Source organism: Lepisma saccharinum, chromosome 20 (assembly GCF_977018435.1).
Source record: "Lepisma saccharinum chromosome 20, izLepSacc3.1, whole genome shotgun sequence".
Lineage (NCBI taxonomy): Eukaryota > Metazoa > Arthropoda > Insecta > Zygentoma > Lepismatidae > Lepisma > Lepisma saccharinum.
In genome coordinates this window covers 48,508,958-48,532,142 of record NC_139248.1, presented here as the reverse complement: position 1 = coordinate 48,532,142, position 23,185 = coordinate 48,508,958, and the positions used below count along the sequence as shown (strand labels likewise).

The following is a 23,185-nucleotide window of genomic DNA, read 5'->3' as shown; positions in this document are numbered from 1 at the left end:
GGTTCGAGTCTTGTAAAGTTTCCAATCATATTGATTACTGTCTATACGCTTTCATTTTATTTCTATCACGAAAATTGTTCCTTATATTTCGACAGAGTGAGCCATGTCTGTTTTAATTTGTCTTGATTGATTGATTTGCTTTATTTTACTTCGCTTTTTGTGCCACTTTCGGCTAAATTGCGAAGATGGGGATGATGAATGGACACACACAAACATCCATGTCCATGCTGGGATTCGAAAACGGGACCCCTGGCGTAGTAGCGCGATGTGCTAACCACTCCACAACGGGGACCGCCTCATTTGTCTTGAGTAATAATTAAATTTTGACTACTTACATTACGTATCACTGAAGAACATTGATTTATTAATTTGGAAATTGGCAATTTGTTGCTGCGATATCGATGGTAGGATAGATTTTTTTTTTATTGTCGGGCTCCAAAATTTACGGGCTTACCGATAGAGATTGTTGATACTGCAATATATACCAGGTAGGGCTTAGTAGTGGTTGAACCCGACAAGGCCTGTTGCTGTTCAATATTCATAATTTATTTGCATGTACTTAGTATTTATTTGCATGTATTTAGAATAAATTTGCATATTAAGAGAATAATTTATATTTATGTAGTTGCATATTTATAACTTTTATGAATTTTTAATTATTTATTTTATGAAAAATATGTAAGTAGAAGGTAATTAGTTTTACTAAACGCTATGCATATGATTTTATGTTTATTACTGTAAAGTACGTAATGTATATAATATTCAAAATAAGGGTTTACGGTTTATGAAACGCTATGGAGGGTTTTAATGGTACTAAAGAAGACGGCCCCGGTACTCGAACCCACGATATGTAATTTTAATAATTATAGTGTACTAATGAAAAATAATAAATGGTTATAGTGTACTAAGGAATAATGTTATATGATATGAAAGAAGTTGATCTGAGACGCTAGACACGAGACGGTGAACGCAGGGAGACGACAGATGAACTTGGGGGATGTTCGGTCAAGGTCAAATTACGTCAGAATGCCGGAACAAAGAAAGAGCCCGATTGACCAATTAGAAAACGCGTCGGTAGATTTTAAGGACCGGTTTTTTCAAGGATAACTAGAACGCAAGAACAGGGGAAAGGTATGCAACACTGTAGCACAGGACAAGGGAGGAATTGAACCAGACAACAAAGGATGTCTAGGACTGCGCGGTCAAGGTCAAATCTCTGAAGCTATGTGTCGCTTGTAGAACCGGTTTTAGCGATTTAATATTCCGCTCAGGGTTGCCTCCAGGACACTGAATGCTGTAGCATGGGGATTAGGGTAGAATGCTTGTTTGTTAGAATATGTTTCTGTCAAAGTAACCCAAGGTTACCCAGAACACAAGAAAAAAGGATTTTTGGATACCCAATTACATTGGGGCGAGAATTTTACCCTGAAGAAGGATAACGAAGCGTAAGGGTTTTTTCCGAATTAGGAAAAAGGGAAAGCTATCTGGGACTGGGCCTAAAATTTTCACTATTTGCTTTTATCACGGGATCTCGAATCTCGGACACTTTCATTATTAATTTAGTTAGTAAATTTATGTTACTGGGTGTTTTTAACATAAAATTGAGTTAATTTTTATCAAACTTTGACTTTATGTCAAATATTTCACAAGTTTTTATGTATTTTCACTAAAATAACACAATTTCATATATTTAGACAAAATTTTTTATTATATTTTAGATTCACAGAGACAGTTTTTCAACTTTTGACTTATTATTTTACAAGTTTATGATTATTTTTACCAAAATAACAATTTCATTTATTCAGGCAACATTTTTTAATTATATTTTAGACTCGCAAAGAAATTTTTCAACTTTTAACTTATTATTTTACAAGTTTATGCTTACTTTTACGAAAATAACACAATTTCATCTGTTCAGGCATTATATTTTAGACTCACAAAGAAATTTATTCAACTTTTAATTTATTATCTTACAAGTTTATGTTCTTAAAGTTTTCACTATTTATTTTTATCACGGGGTGTTGAACCTCGGGCCCTCATTGGTTTACATCTAACAGGATGTTTGTTTAACTAGTGAATTCCTGTTACTGTGTGATTTTAATATAATATTGAGTTACATTTTACCAAATGTTCATTTTATTTTACAAGTTTTTATGTATTGTTTCTCAAATAACACAATTTAAACGATTCTAGCATGACTTTCTGTAATATTTTGGAAACAAAAAGGACTTTTTCCAAGTAAAGTTTACGAAATGTTTAACATTTCGACTATTTGCCCTTATACAAGGCCAAACTTTTACTGTAACGAAAATTATTTTGTGTCTATAAAGACTGAAATCTCTTTACCGAGGGGTCCATAACTGGACGCTTACCAACATTGTTTTTTCGGCTTTCTGTATAACCATTTAACAATATAATGACAAATCACAGGACTAGACGAATCTTACACTCGACTATATGAGCCTTAGGTTTAGTTGCCAAACTTTTTTTTTATACTATATCAGGTGCTAAATGTATCAAGAACTATGATTGTCTATAATTCTGAGAAATTACGCAAAAGCAGATTACCCGATTTAAGTATGTCAAAAACAGATTTTTCTATGTAAGTATATTTTTATTGACAGGATTATTTAACAGATCAAACATGAAGACGGCAAAATTCATAATATATAGTTCTATAGTATAGGTAGTTTCAGATATATATAAAAAGAACAAATATAACATTTCGCTTTTTTGCTTCTGAGGGTAATCGCGACGCTAAGAATAAATGGCGAGGAAATGTAACGGAGGAGAAACAGTCCCAAAAGTTATGGGTTGCATATAAGTTAATACCACAGAGATATTACAGTAGGTGTAGGTTCTACCTAACACCAGAACATTTCTATCATAAAAATGCTGGTTATGCTGTACTGTTAGCTAAAGATGCTGAAATTTGAGAAACTTAAAAGCTTACTTGCGAAATTTGAAGATAAATAATAATCTGTTAGACTGTAAACATATATATATATATATATATATATATATATATATATATATATATATATATATTCTGCACAAGATCCGATGACAAAATTTAACAGCCCAGACAGGGACTCGGACCCTGGACAGATAGGTTAAATGCCTAACGCTATACCAACTTAGTTATCTGGGCAGAATGCATTCTTTTCTTGAAAAGTTAGTTATGTTAAGAAATATATTGAAAAACTTGATTACACTCTTGGTCTGGATCGACAGAGAAGGAGGCACCATTTCCAAATTTTTTCAGACTGGGTTTATTTTACCACTATAGAGACCTTTACTGCATGTAATTTAAAACGCAAAAGTTCAGCTAGCTTTCAAAATTGAATTAAATATTGTGTTTGGTGAGCTTAACAAGTTATATTTATATCCAGTTACGGACAAATAAAGCTAAAACTCTCAGATTTACTGTGAACGCACAAACTACTAGCCAAGTTTTAGTAACATTTTCCTTGACTATAGTACAAATACCAAAGAGATAGGTATGTTTTATTTATAATTTGACTAAATGTACTAGTATTTAATTCACAAAATTAGGTAAAAAACAGTACTTTTAAAAAAAATTGTTACTGCCTTTAAATTTTATGTTTTTTATGTTATTTACCAGGTCTTATGCTCTATACTTGATAAATGATGAGTTAAATGTATAATATAACAACTGGCTTACACTGTTTGGCATCCTTTAAATAACGAAAGAAGGAATTATTCTTTTAGTATTTATACCACTTTATATTTATTTAATAAAACAGAACTAATTCTTTTTTGTTTAACTTAATTTTTAACAAATTGTTACTAATTTATATATCAAAGGTTTGTTCTTTAGAGTGTATGAAGGTGTATAAAGTTAATATTTGTACCTATTAGTGCAACTAACAATTATATTTTACACACAAAATATAATATTTACAGATAAATTACTTGAATCAGAGACTAATATTTTATAGTACTTGAATTTTTCAGCCCTAGTCAGTACTATAATGCATTAGAAAGTTTCTTAATTTTCTATTACGCATGCTATTTTGCGCTATTCTTAAAATGTATTTCTAAGGCAAATTGATTTAATTTTCTGCTTATAATGCAAAGTTGACACAGTTTTCGTTATGTTCACTACGTACAAACCAAAAATTATGCTTATTTAATGTATAATTAACTAACTTTCTAGCCTTCTTAAACCAGAAGGTTCATGGCTGCAGCAACATATGTCTTTCTTCTGTCCCTGTCCTGAGCAAGATCTATATACTCTTTTCCATCCCTACCAATTTATTTTAGGTCCATCTCAACATTATCCCTCCATCTTTGTTTTGGTATTCCTATTGGGTTTTTACCGTCAGGTTTTCCAAAAACAATCCTGTAAATTCTTCTTTCCTCTCAAATTCGTGCCACATGACCTACCCACCTAAGTCTTCTTGATTTAATCATTCTAAAAATATCTGGACATGAATACAAATTATGTACTTCTAAATTATGTAACCTTCTCCACTCATCTGTCTCCTCATCCCTTTTAGGCCCAAACAACTTCCTAAGGATCATATTTTCAAATACTCTCAATTTATGTTCCTCTTTCAATGTAAGTGACCAAGTTTATTTACTGTATTTAACTTAATTTCTTGCAATTAACAAACTAATCTAATTACTATGACATGTTAAATAGCTTATACTGTAGTTACTATATATTTTTCTGTCAGCTTATTTTCAAATTAATATTATTAAGTATAGTCTTTGATTTAAAACGATATTGCTATTTTTATCAAATTTTCTAAGAGTACACACAGACAAACACATGTGTACACACTTTTACGTACATAGATATGCCTTTTTTCAATATTTTAGTATGGAGGTTGACTTTTTGCTATTCAAGCAAGGGTAGGAAAGGTAGGATTTCTGAGAATTTGTTGGAGGTTTTTGTTGTCCAAGTACAGATGAGAACTGAGCTCGGAGACTATTTTGGGCCTTTTCATGAGAGTTGCATGTGAACTGTATGCAAATTGAGCACTATTGACTGTGCATGCTTCTAAGATTTGCTGTTATTTTCCACCAACTCTGTGAGACTGTAGAGTGTTTCCCCTTTGCAAGTAGTTTTTTTTATTGATTGTATTTGTATATGTTGTGGGGACTTAGCACTTTTAATGTTTTGAGGCAGTTTGTTGTTGAATATTTTTATCTGATTGTTTTGAGATATTGAGTTCTACTTGTAATTATCTTTCCTTCTTGTGTTGTGTATTTGACTATATTTTGCCCAAGTTAGTAGTATTTACAATAATTGTTACTGACTTGTAAATGTAGGGAGTAATAATCCTTTGCAAGATGCCATAAGTACATGAGTCTGAACATTTTTCTTAGTGTTCACTTTTGAAGTCTTAGTTTTCTGGTAGTATTATTAATGTAGAGGTAAATTAGTCTGTAATGTAGGTATTTTTCTGATAAATTATACTCACTTAGTCGTTTCAGCAGGTAAAAGTTGCATGATAGTTCACTGCTGATGATGCTAATTTGCTCTTCTTATGTACTACGTATGATGTAGGTTCCTTGAGTAATTGGAATTCCGTACTCAAAATAGGAGTACGAAATTCCAATCTATTTTATTCCTATGTTGTTGAGTTTGTCCATAAGCAAGCCGTCTTATGCCTTGGAAGGATCTAGATATATTGTGTTTGCAGTTTTATGTTTCTCTAAGGTAAGCTGCTTTTGCGTAATTTCTCAGAAATATAGACAATCATAGTCCTTCATACATTTAGCACCTGATATAGTATAAAACAAAATCTAGTTAGTGTTGGCCGTGTGCATCTGGTACATGTAGTTACTTGAAAAAGCAAATATTGGGTGTGTAAAGGATAGCCTTCTTGTGAAACAGTAAAAAATCAACTTTATTTCCTCGTAACATTAGCTACAAGTGCTTCTTGCAGACTAATAAGGCTCTGGCGTGTGGGCATACGTCACCTACAATCCTCTGTAAGGTTTATGTTGTCCTATAAATTGTCGATATACACGCTAAGTGCCTAGTTACAGCCTAAGCTTTTAGCTTCAATCAGATGATTTTAAACATCAGATAGTGATTGTAGTAAAAAAAACCTCGTATAATATAACAGATACAAATAACCCCTGATATTAAATCTATCTCTCACTCAAAAAAGCCAGTTACACTTGAAAAGTGCCCTGCATAAAAGGCTATAAGTGTAAATATTTCTTCTAGCATGGTAAAAAAAGTTTGGCAACTAAACCTAAGGCTCATATAGTCGAGTGTAAGATTCGTCTAGTCCTGTGATTTGTCATTATATTGTTAAATGGTTATACAGAAAGCCGAAAAACAATGTTGGTAAGCGTCCAGTTATGGACCCCTCGGTAAAGAGATTTCAGTCTTTATAGACACACAATAATTTTCGTTACAGTAAAAGTTTGGCCTCGTATAAGGGCAAATAGTAGAAATGTTAAACATTTCGTAAACTTTACCCAGTAAGACTTAGCTAAAAACACAATAACAGCGTTACGGACATATAAATGAAGCAAGCAGTGATATTCTAGTAGCACATAATAAATCTATAATGTAGTTTAAAATACTATGGCATAAGGTTGTGGATTATCTGAGAACAAAATTTTCAAGCCTTCTCTCCTGCATAAATAGGCTCTAGACATCATTAAGCCTCAATAAAATCGAAACATGGAGTAAAAAGACTTGGAGCATGGTGCTGATTACATCATTTCAAAAACATGCAAGAATAAAAATATATGGATCCCTACCTCATACATTTAGGAAACGTTACCAACCCTAACAGTAAAAAATACCGTTGAAACTCTGAAATAAACAAACTTTCTTACATAGAATGCATAACCTGACTTAAATAAATATAAATACAAAACCAAAAATAACATATTGGAAATCTTAAAACTGTAAACTATAAAATACCTTTTAGTCAAAACTACTTTCTCTTTAGTGTTTAGAAAAGATTTATATATAAAAAAAACTCGAAGTTAAAAATTAGTGAATATGGGATACAAAACGCAATAAATAAAAAATAATACAAACACTTGTAAAATAAAAAGTAAAACTTGAGAAAACACCCTTTGTGCGTCCAAAATATAATAAAACATCTTGCCTGAATGGATTAAATTGTGTTATTTGAGTAAAAATTAGGATATACTTGGAAAGTAACCAAACAAAAATTGACGAGACACACCTTTAAATCGTGTTATTTTGGTAAAAATAAGCCTAAACTTGTAAAATAAACAGACGAAACTAGACAAGGCACACTTTGTGTGTCGAAAATGTAATAAAAACTCTTTCTTGAATAGACTACATCGTCTTACTTAGGCAAAAATAAACCTGACCTTATAAAATAATCCGGTATAACTTGGAAAAGTCCTTCTTGTTTCCAAAATATTACAAAAAGTCATGCTAGAATCGTTTAAATTGTGTTATTTGAGAAACAATACATAAAAACTTGTAAAATAAAATGAACATTTGGTAAAATGTAACTCAATATTATATTAAAATCACACAGTAACAGGAATTCACTAGTTAAACAAACATCCTGTTGGATGTAAACCAATGAGGGCCCGAGGTTCAACACCCCGTGATAAAAATAAATAGTGAAAACTTTAGGAACATAAACTTGTAAGATAATAAATTAAAAGTTGAATAAATTTCTTTGTGAGTCTAAAATATAATGCCTGAACAGATGAAATTGTGTTATTTTCGTAAAAGTATGCATAAACTTGTAAAATAATAAGTTAAAAGGTGAAAAATTTCTTTGCGAGTCTAAAATATAATTAAAAAATGTTGCCTGAATAAATGAAATTGTTATTTTGGTAAAAATAATCATAAACTTGTAAAATAATAAGTCAAAAGTTGAAAAACTGTCTCTGTGAATCTAAAATATAATAAAAATTTTTGTCTAAATATATGAAATTGTGTTATTTTAGTAAAAATACATAAAAACTTGTGAAATATTTGACATAAAGTCAAAGTTTGATAAAAATTAACTCAATTTTATGTTAAAAACACCCAGTAACATAAATTTACTAACTAAATTAATAATGAAAGTGTCCGAGATTCGAGATCCCGTGATAAAAGCAAATAGTGAAAATTTTAGGCCCAGTCCCAGATAGCTTTCCCTTTTTCCTAATTCGGAAAAAACCCTTACGCTTCGTTATCCTTCTTCAGGGTAAAATTCTCGCCCCAATGTAATTGGGTATCCAAAAATCCTTTTTTCTTGTGTTCTGGGTAACCTTGGGTTACTTTGACAGAAACATATTCTAACAAACAAGCATTCTACCCTAATCCCCATGCTACAGCATTCAGTGTCCTGGAGGCAACCCTGAGCGGAATATTAAATCGCTAAAACCGGTTCTACAAGCGACACATAGCTTCAGAGATTTGACCTTGACCGCGCAGTCCTAGACATCCTTTGTTGTCTGGTTCAATTCCTCCCTTGTCCTGTGCTACAGTGTTGCATACCTTTCCCCTGTTCTTGCGTTCTAGTTATCCTTGAAAAAACCGGTCCTTAAAATCTACCGACGCGTTTTCTAATTGGTCAATCGGGCTCTTTCTTTGTTCCGGCATTCTGACGTAATTTGACCTTGACCGAACATCCCCCAAGTTCATCTGTCGTCTCCCTGCGTTCACCGTCTCGTGTCTAGCGTCTCAGATCAACTTCTTTCATATCATATAACATTATTCCTTAGTACACTATAACCATTTATTATTTTTCATTAGTACACTATAATTATTAAAATTACATATCGTGGGTTCGAGTACCGGGGCCGTCTTCTTTAGTACCATTAAAACCCTCCATAGCGTTTCATAAACCGTAAACCCTTATTTTGAATATTATATACATTACGTACTTTACAGTAATAAACATAAAATCATATGCATAGCGTTTAGTAAAACTAATTACCTTCTACTTACATATTTTTCATAAAATAAATAATTAAAAATTCATAAAAGTTATAAATATGCAACTACATAAATATAAATTATTCTCTTAATATGCAAATTTATTCTAAATACATGCATATAAATTATAAGTACATGCAAATTAATAATGAATATTAAACAGCAACAGGCCTTGTCGGGTTCAACTACTACTGGGCTCCTAGTCCATTAAATTTTATCTTTATACGTGTTGTAGTTTCCGAGCGATGGAAAGGTATAAAGTACATTCGATTGTTCACTAGAGCAGAGAAAATGGGCTGTTCAATATGCATGTGCCATCATGTTGATAATTCGTGAATGTTTCAGGCTACCAAATGTCTTATACTGGCTTTTCATTATTTAAGTGCCGTAAGACGTAAGACGGAAGTAACTATTGAAATACTGATTCAATTGTTGTTTTAAGCAGGGTGTGAATTAACGGAAAGGGAGGATGTAGGGGATTTCCCCCAAAAAACATGTTTATCCCCATCAGAAGTTTTTTTTAATAAATTGCTGTCAGGAATGTTTTTATCCCCGCCAAAGAAAATGTAATTGAAAGCATTTAGTATACAATATCTTAACCGTTGAACACATACCACTGAAAAATCATTCGGGGAAAATAGTTAATTAAAAATTAAAACATTTGCATCCTACTTCGCTTTAGAAGTTCTGTTTTTAAATAGCTCATTGTCAGTGGCGGCGATTGGGTTCCAAAATTGGGGTGGCAAGAACAGTTTACTTTCCCTTGATTCATAAGGTTTAGCATAGTTCAGGAGCAAAACTAGCAAAAAGTGGGCGGGGGTCTCGACCCCCCTAATCGACGTCACTGCTCATTGTTTATTTGTTTATTGTTGTCGGGTGAAGAGGTTTTACAAAAGGTTTCTATAGTAACGCCTTTGCTCTGTCCATTGCCAAATAAACTACGAAAGCCTGTCGCCATGTCAGCACCATTAAAAGTGTGATCCGAGCTAGTGTGATTTCAGTGCTAGGATCGAAAATTCTGGGTAACAATTTTGTTCTTCTTATTTTAGGAACGAATTATCAAGGCTAATTGTATAAATCATAAAACAAAATCATTTTGTACGTTAGTTTCCATTCACCTATAATTTAGGATGGCTGTAGTTCCATGTGAAATCATTAATGAGATAGATATTATACCTTTTTCTCATGATGCCACTTTTGAATTGGATAGGTTAATTGGATAATTATAGCGTCGTCTCTGGTCTAAGGGGGAGATGATGTGCTAAAATAATTTCTAGATTGATAGAAATCTGGACTTTACTTGGACAGTGCAGGGACACCACTGCAGAATTATCTGCCTATCATATTTCACTGACGGTAGTGTTTTCGGATATGTAGTATTTCTATATACATAAGTACGTATTTCTAAAATTTGTTGTAAATGTATGAAGTGAGTGTGTCCAGACCACCGAAAACTTATTTTTGAATTTTTTGGTGCAAAGAGAATAACAAAAGTAACACTCTAAGATATGTATTTTTGTTTGGTTTCATCACATCCAAATGTAATGAACTAGATTTAGAATTTCCTCCCAACCGTAATGTGTTGAGTGAAATAACTTATGATTTTTTGTTAAGTGAATCAAAATACATCAATAAGAACATTCTAGCTATAAAACCAGAGAAAGTTTGAGCAATAATGGGTAAAAACAATAATATTCTATGTATCACAATAGTGATCCACGCGACCAATGACGGGAGTTTTTCCCACGCGACCACTGCACTGTTAAGTGTCTACTAAATCTAGTCCCAAGTAATGTATTTGTGTTAAATTTTGTTTTTGTTCGCTGTTATCAATACTTTTCATAATACTGTATCATCCCTTTTGGGAGGTGCACGTGCCCTGCCCACGTGACCATACGCGCCAACGCAGGAACACCACTGCAGCCTTTAATATCTGGCTAATGTGTTTGCTTCATTATTTCAACACTCGTCCTCTGGTAATTACCATTTCAGTTGTATTAATGATTGTTCCAATGTGTTGAGCCAATATAATTTTATCCCACCCGCTTAAAGCAAGCGTCAGCCTCTTTAGGCGAGATCGGATGCAAAGAGATATCCCTTGAAAATCAATGCGCCTCTCCTGCACTAATTCCCCCTCACGACTTTAACACGTAAGCACGCAAGGACCGTCAACAAGTAGTTACTATTTGCGAGCTGTCTCGCGCAACTAGAGTAACAAATGGCTCGTATCTTTGCCCCGAAAGGGCGCTCGCTTTGTTCTTCGAAGACGGAGAGCAGAAAGGTAAGAACGAAAAAGGAGACACAAAAGAGAGCCAGGGATGCAGACGGAGCAAACGTGGAACTGAATAATAGCAACATGGAGACGACGTGGCCATTGTTCTTTGGAAACCAAACAGTGTCTAACTACCGTGAATGATTATTGAGCACGAGGGAAACAATGGAGTATGCATTGTTTCCGCTTCTGAAAAGCCATGGCAGTTTGATGGACGCTTCCGTCTTCAGACGTTCTGGTAGCAATCTTCAGAATCGCCCCCCCCCCCCTTTTCCTTGCAGCGAAGGACTCCAAGGAAATTCCTCACCGAGGGTGGCTGATAATCGAAAAGGTCATCCAACACTCCCGATGTGATTCCCGTCGGTCATACGAGTCGGCCGCACCCACATGCACACCTTTGCTTTTTATATTTTCCCGAACGAGTCTCCAAGTTCGTTTGGCAGATGTGTGGAATACGAAATAGGAGGAATTCGTCACTGTCCGGACAACCTGCCAAATTGAGGGAAGCAGACGCCACGCGCAGAAGGTCCCAGCGTTTGTCTTGCTCCCTGCACAAATAGGGAAGAAAAGTCGCATTCCCTATTAATTTTTGTTGTCGTACATTCTCTTTTTTCAAGTTTTGTACATTTTTGGATGTTTCCTTTGATTTTATCTTTCATTTTAAAGATGAAACGAATCGCTTGAAATAATAAAGATGGTCATAATTTCTAACTATACACTTTCAAGAATTGTTTTCAAAGGAAAATAACTTACACAAATTAATATACTCATTCAGGAAATTCAAAATTTCAAATAATATTTAAAAAAAATGAATCCACTACTACTCAGATTTGGCCTGAGTAATACTCAAATACATTGTCTTCTTCTTTCATGGAAAGAATTTTGAAAAGTTGTAACCATTTGTTTTAATACTATTAGTAAGATTTTTGTCCAGTATTAAGCACAAATATCAAAACATAGAGTTTCTAGATTGATCAGTTTTTAAAAACGTTCCTTTCGGATGTAATGTCTGTATTTCATATTCAATCGTACTCAAGAACGCAACAAATTAGAAAAATATCCAAAACATTATCTTATCATGTTATGTCTTTGTAATACAACAAATATCCTCTCTCTTCCCCCAATATTGCACAAGGCATTCTTAGATTTCATTATGCTCATTATATACAATAAGAATGAAAGTTTGTAAAAGTACGTAAGAAAATGCAGTCAAGGAACGATGAAAAGATAAATCGTGGTAGAACACAGTAAGAGACAAAAAAAATTGAAAAAGTCACCCGCTCACACATTATCAATCTGATGGTACATGACAAGTAATATGCATAGCAATAAAAATAAATATTAGGTCACCGCTCATCATTAAGACGCATTGCAAGAGTACAATATTATGGTAATCTCAGCTAAAACCGAAAAACTTATCTTAAATGTAAAAAGAGAAGAAATGACGGCCCGTGACTGTCAATTATCGATGGCATTCCAACACCGTAAAAATAACCTGATGTTTGAAAAGTATTAATGTTTATTACATTTAGTGTCTACATAGTGAACCACAATAATTATGAATGTAATATTAATGATTCAGATTTTAAAAATATATATGTATGGTGCACCCAACTGCAATTTATAATCATTATCTATCTTCAAGCGTGATATAAAATTAAATTTCAAAGTTTTACATATATGTATATGTATATGTATATGTATAGGAATATATGTAGGCCACAGTGACGGATTAAGGTGGGTGCTATTGATGCTGCAGCATTAGACACATTCTTGAAATGCCCACATGAAAACGGACGAGAATTTTCCGAAAGCTGAACAGTTTTCTTTTGCTATATTAACCTGAAAATAAATCTTAGAATGAAAGTTGGAGCCCCAATTTCGGACGCCTAGACACAGCGTTACTTATTATACAGTTACTATTATTCTTTGCGCTGTGACGTAACTATAACGTCGTTGTCTTTATTGTTCATCGAAGATTTCAAGCATCAGGTCCAATTTCGTCTTAATCCGGCCCTGCCTATATATACATATTTGTCTGCATATATGTTACAGATTTGCAGGGATGATGGAAAGGGAACAAACGCAACAAAATGAGATAGGGAGACCTGGTGCGGAAATGCCCTAGTCAAAAGTTACAAGCCAAAACTTTCGAAGGGCAGCCAACCACGCATATACAGGGTGTTGCAAAATACCTGTTACAACGCTTGGGAAGTGATTCGGCAAGTAAAAACAAGGAAAAAATGCCATGTGAAAAAATGTCGAAATCGGCACCGTTTTCGAGTGACAGGCGTGCGAAAATCGCCTCACACCATGTGTAAAGTACAATAACTCAAGAAGGAAGAAAGATAGCAATGTCGGATTAAAAGAATACAAAGAAAGTCGTGCCTGACGAATACAATGGTGCATCAATTGAGGCCCAGTGTAAATTGCTCAAGGGGACTCTCAAAGAAAGTGGGGAATCCCCTGATGGAAAATACAAGAAATTTACTACTATCTTCTACATAATGTTGAGATCGGAATGTAGCCAGTAAAAAATGACGACGTATGTCCACATGTCCCACTACTGCTGGGACGCCGTCCCACACCCGGGAAATAAAAAAATAACTGCAAATATCCTGTTGTACACGGTTCACATTGCGGTACGAAGAAGAAAAGAAACCAATTTGTCGCTTGTCTCACTACTGCTGGGACACCATCCCAAATGGAAAAAAATACTTTGCAGTACGAAAAACAAAAGTTAAACAATGGCCACATGTCGTCAGGCTGTACATATACTACAAGAGAGCTCCCCAAAGAAAGTGGATAATCCTCGAAGGAATGAAGACGGAGAATGGCGAGAAAACGCACACAATGACATGTAACATTTCCAGGCACAGCACATCTGGAAGGGATTCCACTGAGAAGCGCACAACCTCCGCACATGCAGATTGACGGTATGAAGTACAGCGATATCCAGCATCTTCACTCGCACCTTTCACTAAAGGACACTATGCGGTGCTGATATTGGCTCACAAACACCGGTATACTCAGACACGTTGTTGAAAATGTCCGCCATTGACTACAAGACAAAGATGGCATCGGCGAAGCACTGATTGTCTGGTACGCGCAAATACCTCTGGCATGTCACCAATTGTCCCAGCAGCGGCACTAACACGAGCAACGAGATCCTCAGCACTTTCCACGGGGGTTTCATACACGAGCCTTTTCATTTCTCCCCACGCAAAGAAATCCAGTGGTGTGAGGTCGGGGGAACGAAGTGGCCACGGTAAAGGTCCACTCCTGCCAATCCAACGATCGCCGAAAATATCGTTGAGTAAGGCCCTGGCTCCCCGGTCGAAATGTGCGGGGGCGCCGTCGTGTTGAAACCAGATACGTTGTCCACCTGCCAGTGGCACGTTTTCAAAAAGTTCAGGTAATACGTCATGTAGAAACAGCCGATAATTCCCACCACACAAAGTAGAGGGCAAAATGTACGGGCCTATCAAGTGGTCACCTACTACGCCACACCACACATTCACTGCGAACCTATGTTGATGATGGCGCACAATGATTGCATGCGGATTGTCCATATCCCAGACGTGGCTGTTGTGGCTATTGAACATCCCACACCCCCTATACGCCTTCATGGCGTGGTGCTAAGCACAGGGAAACACTTTACCTTTTTTTTTACCTTTGTTCCTGGTGAACATTGCCTCGTCGGTCCAGAAAACTCTTGTTGGGAAATCTGGAATGGCAAGAGTTTGTTGCACGTACCATTGGCAGAAATCCATGCATAGGGGAAAGTCCGTGGGCAGTATGTGGTGCACGTTATGCAATTTGTATGGGTGCAATCCCTCCTCCTGAAGAACGCGGAACACATTGCTATGGTGGGTTTGTTGAGTACGAGCAATGACACGTGTGCTGGTGTCAGGACGGTCTTGTATCGCGTCCAACACGTCCTCTTCAAATTGCACAGTGCGGGGTCTTCCACAATCCCATCTACGGGGTAGTAGAGATCCAGTTTCACACAGTCGAGCATCAAGTCTTTGAAAGAGTGCATGTGCTGGTAACCGCCTATTGGGAAAACGTTCGTGATACGAACGCCGTGCTTCACGGCTGTTTCGGTTTGACTCTCCATAAACGAGATGCATATCAGCAAGCTCGTGGGTAGAGTATTCCACCATTGTCCTGTTCGAGAACTGCCCAGCAACAGGGGCACTTTCCCTCCGAGTGACGGATCACAACTACCGTGATTAGCACCCACGTAATGTCACACAGGTGTCCACGCAGTTGTTGCAAACCGAGAAAGAACATGGAATACGTACTCTACGTACAATATTCCTTGGCGCAATTTAACCATACACACACGCCAGACTAAACTCCACGCTGCGAGACGCAGAACAAGACAGGAAAAACAACGGTCGACTACACTCTCTACGTAGTATCCACCAACACTGATACGTAACAGGTGACCTACACTCACAGCGCCTCTAGTGGGACTTTCTGTACCAATTAGCTGAAATCAATCTGAGCGTAATTTGACGGCATAGCGTCATTTTCGAGTAAATTTCCTATATCCCGAGTGTGGGACGGTGTCCCAGCAGTAGTGGGACATGCGGACATACGTCATCATTTTTTACTGCCTACATTCCGATCTCAACATTATGTAGAAGATAGTAGTAAATTTCTTGTATTTTCCATCAGGGGATTCCCCACTTTCTTTGAGAGTCCCCTTGCGCAATTTACACTGGGCCTCAATTGATGCACCATTGTATTCGTCAGGCACGACTTTCTTTGTATTCTTTTAATCCGACATTGCTATCTTTCTTCCTTCTTGAGTTATTATACTTTACACAAGGTGTGAGGCGATTTTCGCACGCCTGTCACTCGAAAACGGTGCCGATTTCGACATTTTTTCACATGGCATTTTTTTCCTTGTTTTTACTTGCCGAATCACCTCCCAAGCGTTGTAACAGGTATTTTGCAACACCCTGTCTGATTCTCATTGAATTTAGTTTCTGATATTACCAGTACGAACAATGCATCTCTAAATTCGAAGACTGGAATAGACTAATATTTCGAGTAGACGATAAAAGGCACAAACTATCAACACAATTTTGAGTAAAAGTGTGACATTTATTTGAAGATAAATGACAATCCGTTAACGAGAGGTGGGTACCAGGGTGTATCTCAATATATTTTAAGTGATGAAGGAGATTGAGTGATATTTAATTTCGTATGGCATAGAACATTATTAGAAACACCTTTTTAAGAAAATATTTTGCATTTCATCCACAGTTTTGATTGGGCATCTAACAAATGTACATTTCTATGAGATATGCCAAAGAACTCTGCGATATTTACATTGGTTCTTGAGAAATACATTGCAGAAATTCACTTCCTTCGTCAGTGAAATAGAAACGCACTCTCATTGCACTAATGACACTGGTCCAGTGTTTTCTGCCCCAACGTAAACTTAGTTTGATTGATTGATTGACTTGATTTATTTTACATCGCTTTTTGTGCAACTTTTGCCTAACTTGCGAACATAGGGATGAGTGATGATATGATGAAATTGATGAATGGGCACTTAGAAAGATCCATGCCCAGGCCGGGATTCGAACCCGTGACCCCTGAAGTCGTAGTGTTGCTAACCGCTCCGCCACGTAAACTTAGCATGGGCAGTGAATGTGACAGCAAGAAAGTAATTAATTATTGCTTAGGCACAAGTGTCTGTTTACGTGCAGTGAAAAACGGTGTAATCCATCTCTTGCGGATGTATTACGTTCTAACAGCCACAACATTTACTGCAATTCAACCATTCTGTAAGACATTCTCCACCCCACGGACGCAGCAATAGTGGCAACAGTTGATATAAATAGGTTCTGAGATGGAAGAAATTATTTTACAAGAACAACAGTAAGACATGCACTTTCTGGAATTACAAGTCTTATTTTTACCAGCGTGAAATAACGATAGAATAGCGATATGTTTGGAACAGTCAGGATTAGGTAAGTACGTAGTTATTTAATCTTCTGCAGGAAACTACAGTACTATCTATGAAAAGATAATATTGATGAGTATAGCCCGGATTTGTATGAGATTACATATTCTATTCCTTTCTAGATACATAGCTTGAACAGGAAAATGTCAACGAATTATATAACTGACATGATTTTACATAAGTTTTATGTTAAATATTCTTACATATTTGGCAGGATATTACATATTTTACATATTTTCTGACTTACTTTACATAGAACAACACATTTCGGTAATTTTTCCTATATTGATTTTATTTTCAATATTTTCGCTCTCTGAAAAATGATGAGGAAAATTTATAGCTCAAATGATGCCATATTTTCTAATCAATGAGATGCATAGTGCTTACGGTCACCTACAATTGACTGCCAATTCGAAAGACAGGATGAAGGGAAAAAATACTGGAATTGCTATTTATCTTCAGCTTACAAGAACATTTTATCGGATCGACGGCAGTGTATGACAGTTGTAAACATGAAAAATTAACTAGTGGTTCATTCTGTAACACAACATAAGTAAGTCCTGTGTCCATTAATTTTTCTTGGATCTGCTCCTACATTTGCATTTAGTATTCTACAAAATTTATCGATGTGAAAAGTAATTAATAGTTGACAAAATTGGTTTCTCAATTATGTACACGTTGCTGTGTTTTTTTGAGTTTATAAATTTGATACAAATTTTAATTTGAACAAATTATGTCCTTACAATTATGTTGAATATGTTCAAATAAAATAAATGTCTAGGAGAATTCTTGAAATTGGTTGGATACTCGATTATTATTAATATTACATATTCTTTGATACTATATATTTAGCTACATATCCTTTTAGTAATACATACTTACGTACATATTTTATCAATTATTGTTACATATTTATATACATATTTTGTACTTTTATATTTCATAAAAATACGTGGTCTATTGATGAGAGTACACTAACAAAGGAACAGTCATCCCTGGGTTAGATTGTAAACCGATTTTTGTCTGATTCTCATTGAATTTAGTTTCTGATATTACCAGTACGAACAATGCATCTCTAAATTCGAAATACAATTATTGTGTAGCCGAACACATTTCTTGAAAGTCATGTTTGGAGTTAACGTAGCTCGAAAATAGCGTAAACTTCCATCTGGTCTGTATCCATTATTAGATAAAAAAAGAAACTGCCCTTAAAAATGAAGTTATGAAATTTAAGAAGGTGTACTTTCCCTTATTACACATACAGATTCATATTCGTCATAACCAATATATTTAGGTTTGTAATGTTTATTTTTATATTATAATTATACAAATTACCTGAATTATTTTTAAAAATATTTTTGTTCTGGCTCTTTCTTGTCAGATCTTCTCAAGTACGTCAACCATTTTCTTTTGGACACCAAAGGACCTGATGATAAAGAATATATATTAGCTGTGGTATATAATCGAAAATCTTAAAATATGTGTACCAAAATTTATAATTTCCTTATCCTTCTCTTTTCATTAAAAATATGTAGATGGAATTTTGTGTTTTCATTAGATTTTCATGCGAAGATTAATTTGTCCAAGCACTGCTTCGCTTATTTAGATATAACATTTGGTGATAGAATATAATAATAAAAAATATCATTAAAATATATGAATTAATATAATACACAGATAGTACAAAGTGAAACTAGTGAGAAAAATAAAACAATATGAATCGTCAGTTAATATTTTTCAAATAAAGCAAAAAAAATAAAGCATTCAGAAAAAAATATATTTGTATGACATTTGTCTAGGTAACGAATTGACCTGAGTGATAGAGCCGTTACATGCCGTGAAGGTAGGGGCCCTAGCTATCAAATACAGCTAACCATCATTAATCTTCACCATAACTATATTAACCAAGAGAAGATAAAAGCAGGAAAATGGAAAACATATTTTTGAAATATTTTACTGGTGTTTATACAAGAAATGTAACCTTGTTATGAAATGATAAGTAATATTTAAATTGAGTTTAGTTACAGCAAGATAACAAGAAATAATTTTGTAACGCCTATTGCTTGGATAATTAATTTTTAACTTTTCATTTTATCTTTCAGAAAATGAATTGTTGTCGAAACAAATCCAAATGTAGGAAAACATAAAAATAGAAGATGAATAATCAAATTCAATTGAGAAGAATACTACCCCCCTCCTTCCCAGAACAGTTGAGGACAATGAAACAAACACAAGTAAACAACAATTTGCTCTATATAACAAATGGGTTCATGACATACAACAAATGTTGGTAAGTATAATGTTCTCATCTCCGAGGAGGGGCTGGAGGGAATGTATTTTATCATGAAGAAGATTGGAAGAAATTGCCCAGTTCATGTTGTGACACTGCAATCGATGCTATGGGGGAATGTATGTTATGTTGGAAGAAAATGCATCAATTGGTCGAATATTATATACCTTCAAGCAGATTGCAAAACACTGCAATAACTGCAGGTATGAGGAAGAGTATTTTATCTCCAAGAATGTTACATGATAATGCAATGCATTTGGTATTAGTAGCATACTTTTAATCTTCACGAAGCTTACAGGACAATGCAAGAACTGCAGGTAAGCAGGAGAGTATTTCATAAAACAAGAATGTTAGGCGCAATGCATCTCGTGGTTTCAATAGAACAACATTTGTTATCTTCAAAGAGATTAAAGGACACTACAATAACTGGAAATAAAGAGAGCAATATATTTTCTCCAAGATTGTTGTATTACAATGTATCAATAGTAACAGCTCAACACTTTTTTATATTCAAGGACACTGCAATAACTGCAGGTAAGAACGATAGTACTTAATTGCAAGAATCTTGTTTGACAATGTATCAATTAGTAACAGCGCAACACTTTTTTATATTCAAGAAGATTACATGGCACTGCAATAACTGCAGGTAAGAACGATAGTACTTTATATCCAAGAATGTTGTATGACAATGTATCAATTGGTAACAGTTCAGAAACTTTTGAATTCAATAATATTACAGGACACTGCAATAAATGCAGGTAAGGAGGACAGTATTTTATAAATCCAAAAACGTTGGACAACAATGGATCACTTCGTTTCCAGAGAAGAAGAATTGTTATCTTCAAAGATATTACATTACACTTCAATAACTCCAGGTAAAGATAGTATTTTGTCTCCAACATTGTTGCATGACATTATATATGAATTAGTTCTTCAAGGACATTACAGGTCACTGTAATAACTGAAGGTAAGGAGGACAGTACTTTATATCTAAGAATATTTTATGCCTATGTATCAATTGGTAACAGTTCAACAGTTTTTGGTTCAAGAATATTACAGAACACTACAATAATTGCCGGTAAGGAAGACAGTATATTATATCCAAGAATGTTCGACAACAATGCATCACTTCATTTCCAGAGAAGAACAATTGTTATCTTCAAAGATATTACAATATTACAAGACACTTAAAAAACTGTATGTAAAGATAGTATATTCTCTCCAGGAATGTCTGAGGACAATACATCAGTTGGTAACAAATCACCACTTTATATATTCAAGAACATTACAAGACACAGCAATAACTGCAGATAAGGAGGATAGTATTTTATATCCAAGAAAGTTGGACGACTTTGCATCACTCAGCTTAAAGAGAAAAATACATAAATTGTAAGGATGAGCCGATATCGATGCCGATGTATCTGTATCGGCTGATATAAGTGGCATCGGTATCGGAAAGCATTGGTTGAAATTTATTTACCGATACCGACAGATACGCGTACTTTAACGACATTGTGGTCTTTCACATGCTCCCCAAAAATGCCTCTCGACACTTTCCTGGAAATCATGGAAATTAAGAATTTTATTTTTACTTTGTTCTAGTTTTATGTGAAAGAAATTATTTTTTTAATGTTGTAACATGTAATTTAATATTCTAATGTATTTCTATATATTTTACAACATAAATCTTAGTCAATTGATGCATATAATTTGAGAGGAATACTTACACAATGAATATTTTGAGTAACTTTTAATTATTGCAATTTTCAAGTATCGGTATGGGTGAAAATCGATAAGAATGGCGGCATCTGTATCGGTATCGGTGGGAATCGGTGAGAGTATCGGCATCGGTATCTGTTCAAAGTGGTATCGACTCAGGCCTAGTCTATTGGTAACAGATCAACACTTTTATATGCAAGAATATTGAAACGTACTGAAATAACTGCAGATAAGGAGGATTGTATTTTATATTCAAGAAAGGTGGATGAATTTGCATCACTAGATTTCCAGAGAACAATATTTACATCTTGAAGACACTTCAATAACTGCAGGTAAAGATAGTGCTTTTTCTCTCCAGGAATGTTGGAGGACAATGTGTCAATTGGTAACAGCTAAACACTTTTTATATTAAAGAATATTACAGGACACTTCAATAACTGCAGGCAAAGATAGCATTTTCTCTCCAGGAATGTTTGAGAACAATAGATCGATTGGGTTCCAGAGAAAAATATTTATTATCTTGAAGACACTTCAATAACTACAGGTAACTACAGTACTTTCTCTCCAGGAATATTTGAGGACAATACGTCATTTGGTTTCCAGAGAAACATATTTATTATCTTGAAGACACTTCAATAACTACAGGTAAAGATAGTACTTTCTCTCAGGTATGTTTGAGCACAATACATCAATTGGTAAAAGATCAACACTTTTTAGATTCAAGAATATTAAAAGGATAAGGAGGATGAGTAACTAACAAACTCTGAAGCCTTCTTAAACCCGAAGCTTTGTAGCTGCAGCAACACAGGCCTTCCATCCGTCCATATCCTGAGAAGATCTATTCACTCTTTTCAATCCCTACCTATTTCCTTTAGGTCCATCTCAACGTTATCTCTTGGTTTCCAGAGAACAATATATATTTTCTTGAAAACACTTCAATAACTGCTGGTAAAGATGGAATTTATCTCCAAGAATATTGGAGGACAATGTATCAATTATTAACAGTTCAACACTTTTTATATTCAAGAATATTACAGGACACTGCAATAACTGTAGATAAGGAATGCACGAAAGTTGGAGGACATAACGTTGGAGGACATTGAATCAATTGGTATTCATAGAACAATTTTATTATCAAAGAGATTACAGGAAACGGCAATTACTGCAGGTAAGGAGAACCGTATATTATCTCCAAGAATATTTGTAGGCAAAAGTCACTTTTGAAAAGAGGGATCTTTTTATCTTTCTTATCTTCCAATATCAGTTGCAGGATTAAGGAGATTTGTTTTTATATCCATTATGTGTTGAGCATTGAACTGAATCATTTATGAGAATCATAGTAATGTGATATATTTTTAATATATTTTTAAATATAGCACATCACATACCTATAATTTTGCATTCTGTATGCAGTTTAGAGATGATATAACATTTTGAGGGCAGTACATGAAACTTCAAAAGTAGATCATTCTGATACTTTCCATAAAATTATATTCAACTCCTATGATTTCAATAATAGTGTATTTAACGGATGACTGGTAGTTAAATTATTTCAATGAAACAAAACAACTCTGTCTAGTTGTTGCATTAACGTATTTGATGAACAAAGAAGAAGTAACCGGTACATCCAAAATGAAGTTTTCAACTAAGCAGATCCAATACATGACGCTTTATTACATCTTTTGAATTTTGCAAAGTGGATGAAGGAAGAGAAACAATTTGCAAATTTTGTACTGAGTTTACTACAATACTCATCTAAACTAAATGGTATACTGAAAATAGAATTTTTATATAGTATCCAAACGCATTACTATGTGTCTAGTAGGAATCGAATCTGAAACCTCTTAATTAAAGTAGAATATAAGGGATTCCAAGTGAGACAGACACACATCACCCTTCAGTGAGTTTACAGGACACTGCGATAACAGGCAGGTATTTTATGTCCAAGAATATTGGGAGCTTGTCACTGTCATAAAAGATAATTTTAAATCTTACAGAAAAGTACAC

At 34.6% G+C, this 23,185-nt stretch overlaps 1 long non-coding RNA gene across 1 annotated transcript in view; it reads right to left on the bottom strand.

Annotated features, from left to right (window-relative positions):
* LOC146003610 (uncharacterized) overlaps window positions 1-23,185 on the bottom strand; it is a 353,221-nt gene that overhangs the window by 25,495 nt on the left and 304,541 nt on the right. Inside the window, exon 6 of the long non-coding RNA XR_014443837.1 lies at window positions 18,505-18,595. This is a non-coding gene — a long non-coding RNA (uncharacterized LOC146003610). The remainder of the gene's footprint in view (window positions 1-18,504; window positions 18,596-23,185) is intronic.